The following is an 18383-nucleotide window of genomic DNA, read 5'->3' as shown; positions in this document are numbered from 1 at the left end:
AAACTTTGTCTTGTATATGTCCAAGCTGTTTTTCTATGTTTTGTTATATCAACACTGTTGCTGGCCTTTGGCTGTTCGTAGAAGCACCAGTCAGCATGATCAGTTTGCCGAAAAGTTTCTGCGCCTCATTGCACTCAAGGAGCTTATTCCCCACCGGGAGGCAACTGTAGAATCTGCTCTCTAATAACAGAAGTGGTGACGCAGCATGCTGGCTTGATTCCAGACCGGCAAATCAGCGTGACAGCTTCTTTAAGCGGCACGTCGCCGCTTCGGGCCCCACTCCGCCATTGCCCGTGTTGTGCCATGTTTGTGAGGGGAATGTGAAGTGTGTTAGGATTCCTTAAAATGCTGTAACACACGACATGACTGAGCCACCCAGTTTGAGAGAGTTAGAGCCGTGGGCAGATGGTGGTGAGACTTTTGGAATGAATTAATGAATGTGGAATAGAAACTAGGAAACACTGTCAGATTTCATGAAACTTTCAAGACTTTGGCTCTAAAATTGGGTCAGAGCTATGGATAGCACAGAAAAATGGAAAGTAATTTATTGCTGAAGTTTATAGGCAGGGTCCTGAATAGTTCTAATAATCATTGAATTGTTAGTATCTCTGACGATTCATTTTTATTTGAAAGGCATCTTTCACACAACGAAAAAAAAAAGAAAAAGAGAGAGAGACATTGTAGAATAGCAGTAAAATGTTGATGGAAATAAAGTAAAATGTAAGAACAGCAGGAGGTGGCAAGACTTTCTAGGACAATGTTACAATTGATTTTCAAATCTTTAACTGTATATAATGCAGATTAACATATTAAATTCACTAGCATAGAATCAATGAAAGCAACTGTAGAACTTCCTCAAATGTGTAAACATTTTATTAGCCTTCCATATTCTGAAAAGAAAGTCCCTGATTCATCAAATGTGTGATTCCTCAGAAAAATGGGTCATTTTCCCTTCCATTTCAGAATGCATCAATTAGAATCTGAATGTTGGGAGCAATCAAAGCCCTCGTCAGCTCTCATATGATGAATGCAAGTTTTTGTAAGTGCAGACTAACAGTGCAAGATAGGAAATAAAGCTGTGTTTATTGGGGGCCATTTCTTATTAATGACCTGACTGATTTGTTATGCAGATCAGAGAGGCTGGCTGCATAAATGTTGCATAGGTCGCATAAAGTTGTGACATTGCAGTAGTCTAAATAGTATGAGAGGATTCAGCAGAAAATACTAAACTTATACAGTTGCCTACTAATCTGACAAGATGAAGAAAAGCAGGGTGGAAAAAAAATAAACTAAAGCTTTCTAAAATGTAAAGGATTTTAATACAACAGTGACTGAGCTTAAAATTTCTCAGGAGAGTGGCTGATGTTCATAACAGTAGGAATCTGGACTGTGTGAAAGATTAATTGCTGACTGTTTGCTCAAAGCATAAATTTCACAAGAAGATGCCAACATTTCTGTGACTGTGGATCTCTGGAGTACATTTATGCTGAGGAGAAAATTGTTTTCTAACTTGGCTAGAAAATGTTCAGGTGCTTTCCATTTTGAGTTTTATGGACTCCATTTTGAGTCAGATGCATTTTAGCCTTAATTTGGTGCTCTGCACTGGAGCGCTTTGACCTAATGTGAGTCCCGGTGGGACGTGTCTGGAATTCCCAAGCCAACTCAACAGGCTCCTCTCGAAGTAAAGGAGCAGCAGCTCATCTCTGGGTCCCTCTAGGATGACCAAGCTTCTCATCCTATCTCTAAGGGAGAGCCCAGACACCCTACGGCGAAAACTCATTTCTGCCGCTTGTATCCGCAATCTTGTTATTTCGGGCATGACCCAAAGCTCATGACCATAGATGAGGGTGGATAAGGATCCAAAAATCAAATTACAAAGTGATTTTTTTTCTCAGATAGCAAAGTTAACAGGTGACTGATAGTTGCACGTCACAAAAACGTGTGGTCAACATTTCTGTGACTGAATAGAAGCTGTCATCAGCTGAAGGAGAAATCTTTGTCAGCCGCTTTTGAAGAAATCTCAAAAGAACTCCAAAAGTTCCATCTTCTTATAATTACTGACAAATGGACAAAAAAAGGAATGTTTCCATCTAATGAAAGCACAACTTAAGTAAAACAATTGCATACATGCAGTTTATGTAGCTAATCCAAACATATCAGTCCTTACTGCATCATAAAATCTGATCTGAGTTGATTAAATTTGACAACTGAACAATTAAACTTTCCAAACCACTGTAAATGGATGACCAATTTTCCATTTTCCATTCCTTTTCCATGCCTTTATGCATCTAATTTGCAAGAAGCTTAGCTTCTCTTCATAGCCATAAACCCATCATTCAATTACTAAAACTTCCCCAACCTTAAAAGGCACAGTGCACTATTACCAGATGAAAGGAAGAGTGGCAAAAACAAAACAAAGTTAACAAGAATTTTTGTCTCGAGACACCAAATTATTAGAGAAATTACATTTCTTACAGAAAATGACTTGCAACAATGCAAAGGTCATTGTTTAACAAGTAAAAGATTTCCGACAAACATACCTTTCCTTTATGTTTAGAGGTTTCACTTCATCACAAAGGTTTTGTGAATACTATTTTTTGAATGATAGTATCACAAAACAAGGAAGAAAAGTCCAGCAGATGCAGGTAGAAAACTCAGGGGGAGTTTATGGTATGACAAAAAAGATAGCAAACTTTTTGGCAGCAAACAGGACAAGTGAGTTCAGTGTGAAACAAAGAATAAATATGTGATTAGAAACCTCATACCTACTACTAACCATAGACGGAAATGCACAAAAAAAGAGTAAAATAAAGAAAACATATTTACTTTTTTGATCATCTTTACATTGTGCAATGTTCACTTAAATCAGAAAAAGACATTTGGTTTGAAGAGGTACAGTATTTACCTCATTCTTATCCAACCACATGCACAAGTGATCCAGAGTTAAGTTGACTGTTTGAGCTATTATTTCTATCTTGTTTTCACACATACAGAATGTTAAACTACATGATCAGAAAAAAACAAGGGAACATAATTAAAACAAATCCTAACACTTGTGTTTTGCAGTCCTTATGCTGCTGCTGATCATTATCAAAAACAGGGAGAATGGTGGAGATGACACGTCTTTTATCATGCGTGTGAGTCAGCCTCAAAATGTGATGATACGATTGTGAGGCAGAGGGGTAATTAAGCTCAAAGCTGACAGAGTAAAAACACTCCAGCTTGACCTCTTGCCTGTTGGCTGACTGGAAGTAACAACCTTCAAATCCCAGTAGGGAATTCCAGTTTAAAATGGGTGAGATTGCAAAAATAAATACACTGCAGCTGTCTACACAATATGTTCCCTGTGGCTCCAGTCTAAGAAAATCTGGTCTTTGCATGGTGTGATATGCCTAAATTAGAGGTCTACAATATTTGTAAGGACATTTATAGAGCTTACATAAAACAAATATGCTAGATGATCTAAATAGCTTTGTTTAGAAATGTGCAGATAACATCAAAATAACCCGCCTAGCAAAGGTGTGTTTAAAAACCGACAGAGCGCTGATGTGGAATGTAGAAAACTAAACAAGGAAATAAAGAGTCATGTTGGTCATATATAGGGCTAAAAAATGTACTTAAATTGTTGTAGACTATGGTGATATATCATCAACATCCTGCATAATCATACTTTGTTTCAAGTGTGAGATCTATAATGACAATATTACCACAAACCAACCAACCAATCAACCATCTGTAGAGGCATATGAGACATATAACTACTCATTTAGATACTGACTCCAAAGAGCAATTCAGAGAATCCAGTTAACGAAACACTCATGTTTTTGAACTGTGAAAGACAAGCAGAGAACAGATAGACAACCACCAGATGGACAAGGACAAAATGCCAACCCCAGGCCTAAGGAACCCAAGCTGAGACCAAACCCAGAATGCTGCTGCAGCAAGACAACTCTGCTAATAATGCTCCACCATGAGGCCAATATATGATGATCAAATATACATTTTAATGTCACATATTGTCACTTTTGACACTGGACACTTTTGATGTCCATCAGGTGTGGACAGAGGATAAAGACACAATTACAAACATTAACAAGGCAACAAGGATTGCAAGTGTCAGCGCTGTAGATGTTAAATCAATAGACAAATGGGTTATTAAGCAAAATTTTTTCTAGTTTTACAGAAAAGGAATTATTAACAGAAAACAGACTGCATAATGAACTTCATTATTACTCCATTCATTGAAGAGTGGGTAATTTAGTCCTCTGTAATTTGCTCAGCTGAGTAAAAACAATTTTTTTTTCTGATTCTGTGTTTGTTATCCAGTCTTTGACCTCACTGTAAATGCTTCTTATTTAACTTTTTTTTTTAAAAGACTTGGTCACACTGTTGCTGCAGTGTTTATTGTAAATTCTGCTTTAAAAAAAGCAGAATTTATTTAGAATATCCTCCTAATGGCTTAATTATCGATAAACCAAGGTTCATTGATATAGTATCTAACAACTGTGTTTGAAAGGATGCTTTTATAGCCATTAGTCACTGAAGACACAACTGATATTTTAATGCTTCAACTGATATTTTAATGCTTGGGTCCTCTGATGCCCAATTATCAGCTGTTTTTGCCTAACTTTTGTTTTCAAAGGGATTTGGTTTTGCCTCAAATCATAAGTTATGGTTTCATTTTATAGATGCATTCACAAATCCATTGTAGCTTTTTTGAAATAAGCAGGAAGATTACCACTTAAGTTTTGGTTTGGATCTGGTTAATCATGTTTGCTAAAATATGTGGAAGAAAAAAACATCTTTTTTCCTTCTGTTGGAAGAAAGTTTAAAGTCTGCATCCATTTTTACCTTTGCATAAGATTATTTGGAAGATTTATGTATCAAATACTGAGATAAATCGAGACTAAACTTTTAACTACTTCATGTGTCCAATAAGTTTATACAACGTTCACTTGCCTCAATTAAACGAATTTAATTCACAGGTCCGAACCCGCTCTTGCTAATTTTTGTATTTAAGAAAAATAATCTACAATATCTATTTGATCTATCCCTGCACAATGAGTTCACATATAATGAGTTTTGATGTTTGGTACATTGCCACCCAGTATAAGAATCAAATATTTAAGGCAATCTTGAAACTAATTTTGAAATGCTAAAGCACACGTGCAGATTTCAAACACACAATAAAACTAACAAAAACAAATACGAAGCTGCAGTTCAAGAAATCTTTCATGGATTTTCTAAATAAAGATTTAAATTAACAGTAAATTTTATGGAGTAGGATTGTTGATACTGTCACATTTGGAGAGTGGAAGCAAATACCTGCAGGACAGAGGCGTACACATGATGGAGATTATATTTAATGATGAACTCACAAAAAAATAGAGCATGAACCAGGGAAACAGTAGAACCCAGCAGTTAGTCAAAGAAACCAAGAAGATTATATACTGTGTGAATGTGGCATGGAGAGCAGGTGAGTACGGTATATTTAACAGAACACAGAGCAGCTGGAGGAAAATCTATGCTGGGAACAGAAGGGAGGCAGAATAATGGAAACACAGAGGATCTAATTAACCAAAAGCTAAGGAGTAATTCTAACCTACGGGACTAAACCAAAAAGCACAGAATAAGATACAAGAACAACCAAAGAAACTAAGTGAAAAAGAAAGAACTAATATCAAGAGATTAGTAACATTAAATGACCTAATTAGAAACAAACACAACCACTCAAACTGTGACAGATGTATGCTTTTCTCTAGATGAGTAAAGCTCAATATTTCCTCCTCACCAGCAGGTAGTCTGAAATCCAAATGATAAAAATAAAACTGCCGTTAATCTGTTTGTAGATGTTCATTCTCAACGTATTCGCTGTTGTCTCCCAGAGAGACTTAATCTACCCCAACCTCAGCTCCCTCACCTCATCTCAACCCAAAAATCCTTCTCTTTTACTCTCACCTACAGACTGAGTCCTATTAAACAGCGGGTGATGTAGGAGGTTACTGGATAGCTGCAGGCTCATCAGTGAGTGGCTTGACTTAATGAAGAACATATGGTTCAGTTTGAAGCATGTGTGTGTGCGTGTGTGTGTGTGGGGGTGGTGGGTGTGTGTGTGTGTGTGTGTGGGGTGGAGAAAGTGGGGTGTGTGTGTGTGGGGGTGTGTGCGTGCCTGTGTGTGTGTGTGGGTGTGTGTGTGTGTGTGTGAACCTAAAGGAGGTTCCTGCTCAGTAGGTTCATCGCTATAGAAATTCAGCTAGTTCTATTCAGGAGGCAGAAATCTATAGTGATGAATGCTTAAATAAAACAAGAAAACTTCTGACCAGTGAAGCTGGTCAGAAGTTTAGCTGAGAAAATATTGTCTTTTCTGTGATGACAAGAAAAGATGGAATCTATTGTACCTTCATTTTCAAAATAATTGCAGCTTGTCCTAAGAGGCATCATTTTGATGTTAGATGTCAAAATTATGATTATTAGGATATAGATTTCTTTAAATTCAAGGGTTTTGCATAGACACAGACAAAAAAAAAAATATATCTGTTGTTTCAGGTGGCAAAAATGCTCAAACTAAATTGTAAAAATCCAGAATTCCAGCAAAAACAAATCTGTAAGGGAGAAAGTAAGTACACCTTAAGTACACATAACAGATCTATAGGAAATCAAAACGAGGACAGATGTGTACCATCTCTCATGGATTTTACTCAATCAAAATAAGTCAGATAGCGTTAATATTTCTTGGTTGAAAATTGGAGTAGAGTACATATCTTACGGGGAACTATCTCATCTATTGTTATAGGAGGAGATGCTGAAAAACAATAAAATGTAATATTTTACTTTTGTGGATAGTGTGAACTAGATAATTGTGACACAGAGAACAAATTATAAATATAAGCATTGATAATGTATAACGTTTTAGATAATGTAGTGTGAAATGCATAACATATTCTGGATGAGGCAGCTGGGTATTCAATAAGCACTAGCTTCTTACTGCTACTGTTTGAAACAAATATGAAACTTTTGTTTTATGTTTAGTATTATTCTTAATTTTATTTGTAAAATTCTGCTGAAATTTGTTGTTGATATGTTTAAAATGAAGATTTAATTAATGTACTCACAGCATTTCAAGGTTCAGTGAGAACGGTTATTGACACTGGTGGAACATCTAGAAAAGTTACTAATCTTCTCAGGCATAGATTTCCCTGTAAGTTTACCTTAACACCAGCAGGAGCAAAGTCCAGAACTATAATACAATGAAGAACATCAGAACTAACAGCTCACAACTGTCAGGTGTGAGGTGTTAGTCGATGGTATAGAGAGGTGATCTTGGAGTCATTGAAAGAGTCATAGAATCAAAATTAAATCCATCAATCAGCTGATCAGTTTTAGCAGAATCAAATTCTGCTAAAACTGGGTCACCAATATAGGAATGATCTCAAATGCAGCTGCAAACCTGAAACAGAATAACTAAAGAAGAAAAGAATAACAATCAAACCTGCAATTGAGGATTTATTAGCTTTGATCTTTCTAATACAACTTTTTAGAACTTATTTTAAGACAAGAGTTTTGATCTTTGCCAAGGTTTTGATATTTTTAACATAAAATTAAAAGGCATGCATTATGATTTTTTTTCACTTGTGAGGGTTGCAGATAAAATACTTATGTACTAGTTAATGCACAACAGAGTTGTTTCAGCAGACATTGTACAAGAGGCAGAAAACTACCTGGACAGGTCACTTCATCATACGACAAACAACCATGCATGCCCACACTCATACCTAAGGGGAAATTGGAGAGACCAATTAACCTTAAGCTCACGTTGATGGGATGTGGGAAAGCCGTAACACCCAGAGAGAACTCGACAGAAAGACTTGATCTGAACCATAAACCTTCTTTCTGGAAGGCAGCAGTGCTACCAATTGCTCCACTGTGCAGCCTCTATAAAATCCTTCCCACATACAAGCACTGCTTCTCAACATAAGCCTCTAAAATCTTAGTGTTACAGAGCTGATATGTTTTGGGGGAGTTACGATTATTTTCGGCTTGTTTTATGATTCAGCATCTGGAGGTGGTGTTAGCATACCTATTTGCAGGGTAGTGTGTTAACAGCCTTGACCATGCCATTTAACACTGGTTTCAGCAGTCTGCCTGGAAGAGGGAACAGTAAAAGCTTTCCGTGTCTGAACTGCCAATGAGGGAGATGCAAGTATTTGAGAATAAAACTGCCAGCAAAGTAATCAATTCAGTGAATGCTAGTGTGGGTTTTCTGTATGTTCTACAGAGGTTATCAGGTCTCACTAAAAAAGGCAGAAGCTTTTAAGCAGAAAGAGGGAACTGTTTCTTCCAGGTGATTAGATTGGCAGCAAAAGCAGCATAAAAACCCTTAAAGCTTCTTCAAGAGACGAGCATAATTCAACCAACTGATCATCAGCAAACAGCAGCATGTGTAAAAACACTTGAGGGGGAAATTCACAAAGCGGTACAAGATCACGTTTGGTCTGTTTGCATGTGCTTTATTTTAGCAATTGAGTCACAAACTAACTGATCAAGTGTAGCAGATATGAACAACTTGCACCCACTTTTGCATCTGTTCACAGCTAAGTGACAAACAGATAAAGAGAAGATAGTCTGAGAAAATATAATCAGTTTAAGTATTTTATTGTTTGAATTATGTTGTGGACCTGACGGGACATTAATTAAAAATATATTAACATGATCTAACCAGACATATTGGATTAGAACTGCATTTCTAAATGAATAATAGATTTTGCAGGATTAAAAAAAAGTAACAATTTATTATATTGTAAAATTACAATATATGCTAAATGCAAAACCATTGTAACTTCTAGGTGTATTAGAATAAGAAAAACCTAATTGTACTCAGGTACGCTGACATCTTTTTTCTCTTCACCTCCTGCATCCCGCTCCCTCATCTGACACCTGGGATAACCCCTTAAATTATGCAATGAGGAAAATGTTTTTTTTCTTTCAACAAAATAATTTAGTTGACTTCTGTTCATTAAATTCTGAATGTGAAGCATCTTCTGGAATATTTCCCAATTAGGTTGCTTTCTGTTTCAACAATTTATTTACTACCTCACTTTATGTATGCGGTACTTTTAAAAACCGCTATGCTGATCAAAGTTATTTACAAAAACAAACAAACAAACAAAACAAAAACTAAAGATAAGAGAATAAAAGATACACAAATATGGAAGCAGAAAACTAAGAAAAGTGTTTAAAACACATAAAACAAATATGGCTTCATACTTATGAGTGCATGACATCAGATATAAAATGGGGCACAACGCAGCAGGTTCTGGGTGTTTTTATCTTTCCTTGCCGTGGTTACAAGTTTTTTTCTTTGTTCACCTTACTTATACATAAACTCCTTCTTTTGTCAAAGCATCAGTATTCTTGCATCCCATTATTGCAAATCAGTGCTTCAATGTGACTTTAATCTTATTGTGTTTACTGTTTACTGAAATGATTTTCTAAGTCACAAGTGCTGCAGTCCACACAGTTTGAATTTGTTGACTTTTTTATCCAGTTTCTTAAGTATCCTTGTTCTCCCATTCTCGTCTCTTTATATTCCATTAACTTATGTTAATGGAATATGTTGTGTGTGAGATAAGGCAATTTTATGCAGAGGTAGAGATAAAGTTCTGAGTTTTCTTTTTGTTTTTTTGTTGTTTTTTTTATTGCGAAGTAGCAGCAGCGACAGCTACACATGGGAGGAATAGATATAGCCACTCAGGAACGTGAAAAATGCAGATTGGAAGGTAGTGGGGGTGCTATTGTTTTTTTTTTTTTTTGTTTTTGTTTTTTGGGACAGGAGATAGGAGCATATTCGCAGTAGTGATTTTGGTCATTTTGACTGCAGCTTGTTGGATATAAAAGAAAATGATTAAAGAGAAATTTAAGAATAACTTTACAAGTAAAAAACAAAACTATAGTCAGAGTAGTCAGTTAAAAGTTGAACAGAATTAGAAATGTGGCAAGAAGGATGGACGAGTACCTATGTTTGTCAACAATCACAGCAAATAGGATGGTAGACCAGTAAATCAATCTACAGATTTACTGCTAAAGATCAGTAGAGAATGTTTTCAAACATTATACCATAAATGATTGATTTTATTTTTCATTTCAAAACTTTTTAAGCATCTTGACCAAAACTGCAGTTTGCAAGTTACTAAGTTTCTAAATTAAAAGCAGATATATTGTCTTACACAGTTGGTCCTTACCTACTTTATGATATTTTAGAAAAAACTGAGAAATTAATCTCATCTCTCCAAGTACTTTTATAAAAAATATACAACCTGTTGGTAGTAAAAATCACATTTGAGAAGAATTGATTCTATTTTTACAAATATGTGCCTCTTTACAGTAGCACAAAATGACAGTGTAATACACCTGCAGGAGGTTGATAAGGTTGTAATCATTTCAAGTAAATGAGCTATTAAGTCAATCAGGCCTCACATGTAGGGTCGCAGGAAGAAAAGGGGACAGGGCAGGAACGCAGAATACTAATTGTAGTAAGAAAATGATTGATTAAATAACCTGTTAATAATCTGTTAATATCAAATCTGTCTGGAGCAGAAATCTAGAATATTTTTATAACATCTTTTTGCATTTCTATGTATGTCTACCTACTTTTTTCCTTCTGCTGAGTTGCAAATATAAAAACAGAGAAATTTGAACAAAAAAGATTTAGAGTTATTTTATCATCTCACAAGGCAGACACAGAAAATATTTCGATTAGATTTTTAAGATGTCAATTCCCTCACCAGAAGATGTCACTTTCTTCTATTCATTTCAGTAAAATGATCAGAATCTCTTCATTTTACTGGAACAAGTCTGGCTTTTAGATTGTTGATGTTGGGTCTATTTTAGTTTCAACCTGCAAGGAATCAACCAGAGACACAAGTTACTTTTTATTGTTTTTGATGATCTGTCATCCTTTTTTTTTGTGGAAACAGATTGTGAACTCATTTTAGGATTGTCTTGTATAGCTTAAAGGTAAAAAAAAAGGAGTACAATAACTTTGTTATTGTCCACTTGTATACAATAAATTCTACTGATCTTAGCTTTATGAAAGAGGAAACATTTTTCTGATTTATTATTAAATTGTTATGCATTGTATTCAAACTTCTGCTTGTAGCTGGAGGTGTTTAGGCTGCTGTTTATAATTACAGAATGCCTCACTTCCTTTAGATTAGTTTTAAGCATTGTTCAAAAACTGTCCCAGCTTTTAGAAAAGCAAGATCCTTAACCAATTGATTATATATATATATATATATATATATATATATATATATATATATATATATATATATATATATATATATATATATATATATATATATATATAATATAAAATAAATTTATATATATATTATAAATTTATATATATATATAATATATATATATATATATATATATATATATATATTATAAATTTATATATATATTATAAATTTATATATATAAATAAATCAAAACAAGTATCAACTTAAGCAGCTGATAGCCAATATCAACCCAGCTGTTGTATCGACATCTTGCCATATTGTAAATTTGAGATAAACTACAAGATCCTGTTGATCATCTGCAGCTCACTGCAGGACCTTCTTCTCATTCTGCTCTGATCGGATGTCTTTGTTTCCCTCTTCACTTTTAGCCCACTCATATCCTCATCTCAGGCTTGCATCGATCCCCCACTCCAGCAGGGGCTATAGTACTTTTTGCTGTTTTAGCGCCAACCATCTGGGATTATCTTGGCCTAAATCTAAACCCCACCTTGATGGAAAAGGCTTTTTATAGACCTCAATCCCTGTTGCACATTTCTCTTCAACAGGCTCAGTCTGACTCTCAGTCTTTTCAACCTCAAACACTGTTGCATTGTAAAGGTACAGCACATTTGGACTTCAGGCTGGGACAAATTATTTTGTTATGACATTTTCTTATCTTGTCACTAAATTAAGAAATGGTGCTCAGAACTGAGACACAGTCCAGAGTCACAGCAACAGAAAACAAAGGTATTGAATTTAGCTGAGGCTTAAAACCACAAACTAACCCAAGGACAAAGCAAACAAGGGCAAAGAAAGGTAAAACACCAAATACAGATCACATTGTTACAATGGAGCACCTCTATTTTAACTACAAATAATGCAATATCATCTTTCTACGCATACAAAACATCAATCTAGTTAAACATGATTATTAATATTTGGTTCATTATTGATTCATCTAAACTGGGAATGATGAACTGACTTCCTGTGTTGTTCTGTTTTATCAGCTGGCAATTTGCTCTTCAGTTGTATTCACCCGACACCACGGGTGCTAATCTGATGAAGTGGCCAAAATGACAAAAACAGCAGGGGTCTGAATGCTAAAGAACCCTCTGACACCTGCTCAGATGAAAATGCATGAAATGTGGGAAAATAATCAATGCTGCACTGAACTGAATGTGATAAGGACACTGCACTGTGCTGGCGCACCTAAGTCCATCTCAATTAGTAGAGTTAATCACCTGGAAGCATGTAAATTCATGTGTGGTGTTGGAGGTTATTTCCCAAGGTCTGACTGGAGTTAGGTAATGAAGAAGATAACTAATCCAGTTTCATGGCTTGCCAGGCTGGACATATTTATTGGCAACATGGGCATAGATATGACGAATGATGATGTTAAGGAGCTTTCAAATAAACATTCAAAGCTGCCTCTTAATGATCTGCACCAAAGAGTGAGACGTGCGTGTTGCTGAATTTGTGATTGTTTTACTTTGGAGTGAATGAATAAAAAAGATTAATACCACAATAATGCAGACTATGGTTTGTATGTAAACAGACTTTAAGTCTGTTAACCAAATGCTGACAGCAGTAAGACTGAGGAGCTTTGTGATTGTGAGAACCTCTGATGAGGAGAGCTGACAGAGCAGTAATGAAAACTCATCAAGCTCCAACAATGAGGAAAAATAGCTTCTCATAAGAGAAAGCGGATGGATAAACCCTGAACAAGCTGATAGAGAATCTCAGAGGCTTAGAAGTTGGAAGTTTTCTTGCCTTGCTCTCACAGAGTTTTATATATTTGCTAAATGTAATAGTGGGAGTTACTTCAATTGAAAGTCAGTGTTCCTGTCAACAACAGCAGATGAAGTCTTGCTAAGAAGACATCAAATTTAATAAAAATATATACACCAAACTGTCTCACATGCCATCAGTGGGTGTCTGCTGGCATTCATCTTTGGCTTCAGAGGCAACCTTGCCTAAGAGAATATTCAAAAATACACTTTGCACAAAACAGATATTTGAATGCCAAGTCATAAAAACATTATAGTTTGCATCTGTCTAGTTTGATAATGTATTATTTACTGCACAGTTATCAGGTGAAATAAATTACTCACCACTTGAGAATTATTTGTTTTTAACAAATCAAAAGCATAATAATAATCTATTGTTTGATAATACTCAGTCTTATCTGAAACGTATAATTTTGGTAAATCTCACAAATGTTGCTTAATTCTGTGTAGTGGATTTAAGTTCCTCTGTGAAGGATTTAGATGTGGTATGGTGCTTTGCTTTATCTTCCTTCATTAAGGTTATGCAGAGTCCTTGGAAGCATATAATGAAAAACTGTTTTGCACGAGGGGTAAAACGGGATCAGGCTACATGGGCATTCTGCATTTTTATAAGTCATCTTATTCATTCATTTCCACAGCTCTGGAAGAATCAGTTGCATACATCACCCTTATTTGGAAAGCTCCATAGCCTAGAGAAAAACTATTGAGACTTACAAATTACATCATCAACCACTAAAGGTGCTCTATTATGCCTCCTTGAGCAGAATAGGTTAGGAAAGGTCCTAGACTTACTGGTTTTGCTCATTCTTCAGTCAGTTCTGGCAATTGTGTGGTCTCTTTAGAGAGAGTTCTTAAGGACCTCTTGTTCTTCAAAACCAAATAAGTTGCTGCTGGCCACGCCTCTCAACTCAGCATTTTACACTTGCAGGTAAAAATGGCTGCAAACAGCAATTTGCAAACAATTGAACATTTTAGAAAAAAGAAGACAGCAAGTGTTTTTGTTGGAATAACAACAAAACTTATCTTTTCCAACAGCCACTGAGATTTATCTCAGCGGAAATGATCTGACCAAATCTGAAATGGTAAATTGTCCATACACCAAAAACAATAACTTATTGCCAAAAACCAAATGGGTGTTTTTTTTTTCTTTTTTTTTTTTTTTTGTTTTTTTTTTTAAGGGTTATAGCTATTTTTTGAAGCAGTAGAAAACCAAATGGAAGAAGAAAAATATGGAAAATGTAATTTTTGCATAATAAATCCCCCCTAAAAATGGATTAGATGTGATTCTGTGGTCAGTTACTCATCTTGGTCATTTTGATTCAGTATTCCTTAGCTTGGTATTCACTATAAATCCTACTTAAGTCTGTGTTTTACAAAATAAATGATAAAAGATTCTGAAATTGTTAAGTCTATACTCAGTAAATCAAAATTGAAATCAAATTCACAACTTTTCGCTTGCCATACTCATAAGCTGAGCTGCAATACCCACTAGTTGCATTATTTTAGCAGGAATCAGATTAATTTACTCATGACTGGTTTAAGCGTTATACATTTTTGAAGTAAAGTTTTGTGTAAATCCAGAGAGAACATGAGCCAGTGGTATTTTTAATCAAGGCATGACATTAAAAACACTGATCCACGTTTGGATAAAATCCAACATAAGTGAATGTGTGGTGAACACAGAGCTGGTACTTTTCAGTAAGAATTCTCTACATACTAGCTTCACTGAATCATTCTATGAAATGTATTTAGACATGAATAAAAAAACGACAGCTTTGAGATGAATCAAACACCGAAAGTGTCAGGTAGTAAAATCTTATTCAGCACATTAAATTATGAACAGCTTACCTGTGAAGATTCTTCTGTTAAGTTGTTGCGTTAAATGCAAAACCAACTTTATCACCTCACCAATTCCATTTCCTATTAAATGTATTAAATATAAAAGGTTTCTTAAAAATATCTGACTTTTTCGAGTCACTATTTAAATGTTTGTTGAACAAATGTACATGCAGAGAAAGTGATGGAGCATTCTGTGAACTAAAAGCTTCCCAAAGTGTTTATATCAAGCTTAACATTAGTTTGCACTGCCAGCTCTCCCTCTGCGTATACTGATGCACATAATTATTGAAGTACCTTTTAGACCGGGTCCCGTTGTGCATTAGCTGTCCATTTATTTAACAAATGCAAAGCTATAGCGGTACAGTAGTTTGCTTTTTCACAAAGCTTTACATTTACCGTTAATGCAGCTCTCTGATCACTGGAAGAGGCTTTTAGGGAGCCAGTCTATGTCCAGAAATAACCAAATGTAAATTTTTTAACTGAATAAAAACTACTTTTTATCCTGAAGGACAATGTTATTTAATGAGTGTCTCAGCTTTCAAACTCTGCTTTTAACAGAGACCAGGGTGAGCTTTAAGAAGACGTTTAGGAGAACCATCAAAAAAGTATAAATTCTTGCTTCTTTCTTTACAATGAAGAACTTCTCAGAAGGTCTTTTGACTGAACCATGGCATGAGAGCCCTTGAATCTCTATGTGTTAAAGCAAAAACAGGAGCAGCTGAAGGCAGCTTAAAGTGTTAGCCTTGCTATATAAAATACTTTTGGAAGAAGATGTGTAAATAAGAAGAAATACTAGATTATACCAATATGCAAGCTCTGAATCTTCATGTCTAATTATAGCTTGGGTAAGTGTTAAAAACTGTCTGGAAAGCTTAAAAAAGCAAAAACGAAAACCATTCTTGACACCTCCTGAAGATGGCGGGAATCTAAATACATGTAAATATATAACGTGGACATATAGAGGACGCAAGCACAGAGGAGCTTGCAGATGAGAATCTTTTAATAGGAATAAACTTACAGCATCAATGTGGGAAGATACAAGACATGAAACAAAAACCTGGAAACAGGCTCTGCACTGGAAGAAGCCAGTGAGAACAGACAAGCTTACATGCAGAAGGAGACAAAGCTTTATTTTTTATACTTTCATTTTTTTATTTATTTCTTTTTTCCAATGAGATTCAAGCAGACTGAGTAAGAGACAGGAAAATATTGGAACAGTTTTAGTCATGCTCAATGAGTGAAAGTTGGCAACCCTGCAAGTAGTGGGGGAAAAAAGGGGTCAAAAATTAGAAATAAATTAGTAAAAATGGTTGGAAGGTTGAGAATTAAAGAAAGAGAAAGAGAAAGATTGAGACAAATAATTAGATAATGGGTAGAGGTGGGTCAAGAGCACAAATCCAAGTGTGAATGGGTGAGACGTATATAAATAGAACAGTGCGATAATTAGAGGTGTGTTTCAGTACCAGGTCCTGATCTTGAATTTAAGTTAACTCTTTCACGACTTGTGATCAAAGAGCTGTTCTCCTAAACACACTTTTTTAACATAAGAACTCACAATTTAGGAAGTAGATTCTACAAGGTGTACGCATCTCTTTAAATCAGTGACAAAAAGAAAAAACAAAAAACAAAACAAAAAAAAAAAAACAAGCAAATGAATTTACATGGAAAAAAAAAAGAAAACCATTTGGGGAGGCTGACAAGATCTGATTAGGGTTGGAAGAGAGGATCCATCTGTATAAATAAAACATTGAGGTCAGGCTCCTCATACCTTGTGAGAGAACATGTTTTCAATGAACCACCATGGGCTAATGGGGGCACATTGTTAAACCATATATGTTTGGCACAGAAACAGTGTTGCACCAATTACAACTGCAACATGGTGAGAGCAGCATCTTTTCCAGCAGTTTGAGGTAGAGCTGATGTTTGCAGAAAGGTGGAGAACAATTTGAACAATTCCAAATTCTGGTCAGTTTAGAACCAAACTCATTTTCATCTTTCAGCATCACAGCGAGTACAAATACATAAAGGAATAGCTTCACATGACAACAGTATTTTCATGGTTTTCCATAGACCAGAACAAATCTTGGAAAAAAATCTGTCCAAAGCCAAAAATCAACTGTGAACGAGAGAGTTAGAGGTCTTAATTACTATTTACCATGAGATAGCAGTGAAGAAAGATGACTGATCATTAAAATTAAGTCCTACTTTGTTTCAACAAAGTAGTTTAATAATATTTAACTTCTGCAACCAGGTTGTTGAAGCTTTACTTATTTATTTTTACATTATTGTCTCTAAATGTTGTGCAGAAATTATCACACAAAAGGTGGACAGTTTCACAAATATCAGAAACATTAAAAATTAACTGGACATGTACACTCTATGTCAAATTCACAAAAAATACAGTGTACACATTGCTTCCATTTTGAATAAACGTTGACCTCCACTCTCATGTTTTGATTGTAGGAACTAAAAACTAGGAACATATTTTCTGAGGTTATAGTGTTAAATCATATATCAGCATCCAAGGTTTAATTTACTTTTGTACTACACCAAGATCTTGTTAATTTAATTGCATATCCTTACTGCAGTGTAACCTTTAACCAATTCTAAAGAATAAAAAGGTAGAGGTTAATGCTTTTCTGTGGTGATTAATTCAATGTCAAACATATTTATGGGCTGAGTAGTGTAAACAAATATATTATAAAACCTACAGTTTAATAAATGTATGTTGAAGATAGTATGGATGCTTTTTAACATTTTAACACATTTATTGATCTGGTTAAACAATAACCCACCTGTTTAGTCCAGAAAAAATTAGGATGTTTTTCAAATCTTTGCCTAAGGAAATTTTGCCCCCCTTTCTTAGTCCCTTGTCACATCCTCCTGGATGACAGGAGCCATTAGAATCCCAGAGACGACGGCTGCGCACCAGGAAGAGCAAGACAGAGATTAAAGAGACAGGAAAGTGAAAAAGACAGGGAGAGGAGAGGCGGAACAGGGGTTGACAAGAGGACAGGGTGACAAGAGTTACAAAGTGATAAACTGATGACTGCAAACAAGACAAAAAGCTTTTCTATGACTTGGCCAATCTCAGCATCTCACAGATTTCAATCAGGGTGAATTTTGGTTTTGCATAAATATCTGCACATACAATCAGATTTATAGTATTGTATATTGTCATGTTTGGTTTATTTAAGGAAGAAGTGGAGAGCAGACTTAATACTTGCTAGATTTCATCGGAACAGCAAGATAACTTACTGGTCTTGGAGCGGGACAAAAATAGTAGGCAGAACTGGTATAATATGGAGCTTGAAACACAACAATAATGACAAGGAAAACAAGAAAATATGGAAAATGGATGAAGGAACCAGTGATGAACAATGCAGACAGAAGAGCTTGAATACCGAGGGATATGTAGAAGTGGCCAAAGAATCAGAAGAGCTAATGAAGGAGAAGTAGAAGCAGCTGAGTGAAA

The sequence above is a fragment of the Poeciliopsis prolifica genome, unplaced genomic scaffold (assembly GCF_027474105.1).
Source record: "Poeciliopsis prolifica strain line A6 unplaced genomic scaffold, Auburn_PproV2 SCAFFOLD025, whole genome shotgun sequence".
Lineage (NCBI taxonomy): Eukaryota > Metazoa > Chordata > Actinopteri > Cyprinodontiformes > Poeciliidae > Poeciliopsis > Poeciliopsis prolifica.
The sequence above is the reverse complement of the archived record's forward strand: the minus strand, read 5'-3'. Positions refer to the sequence as shown.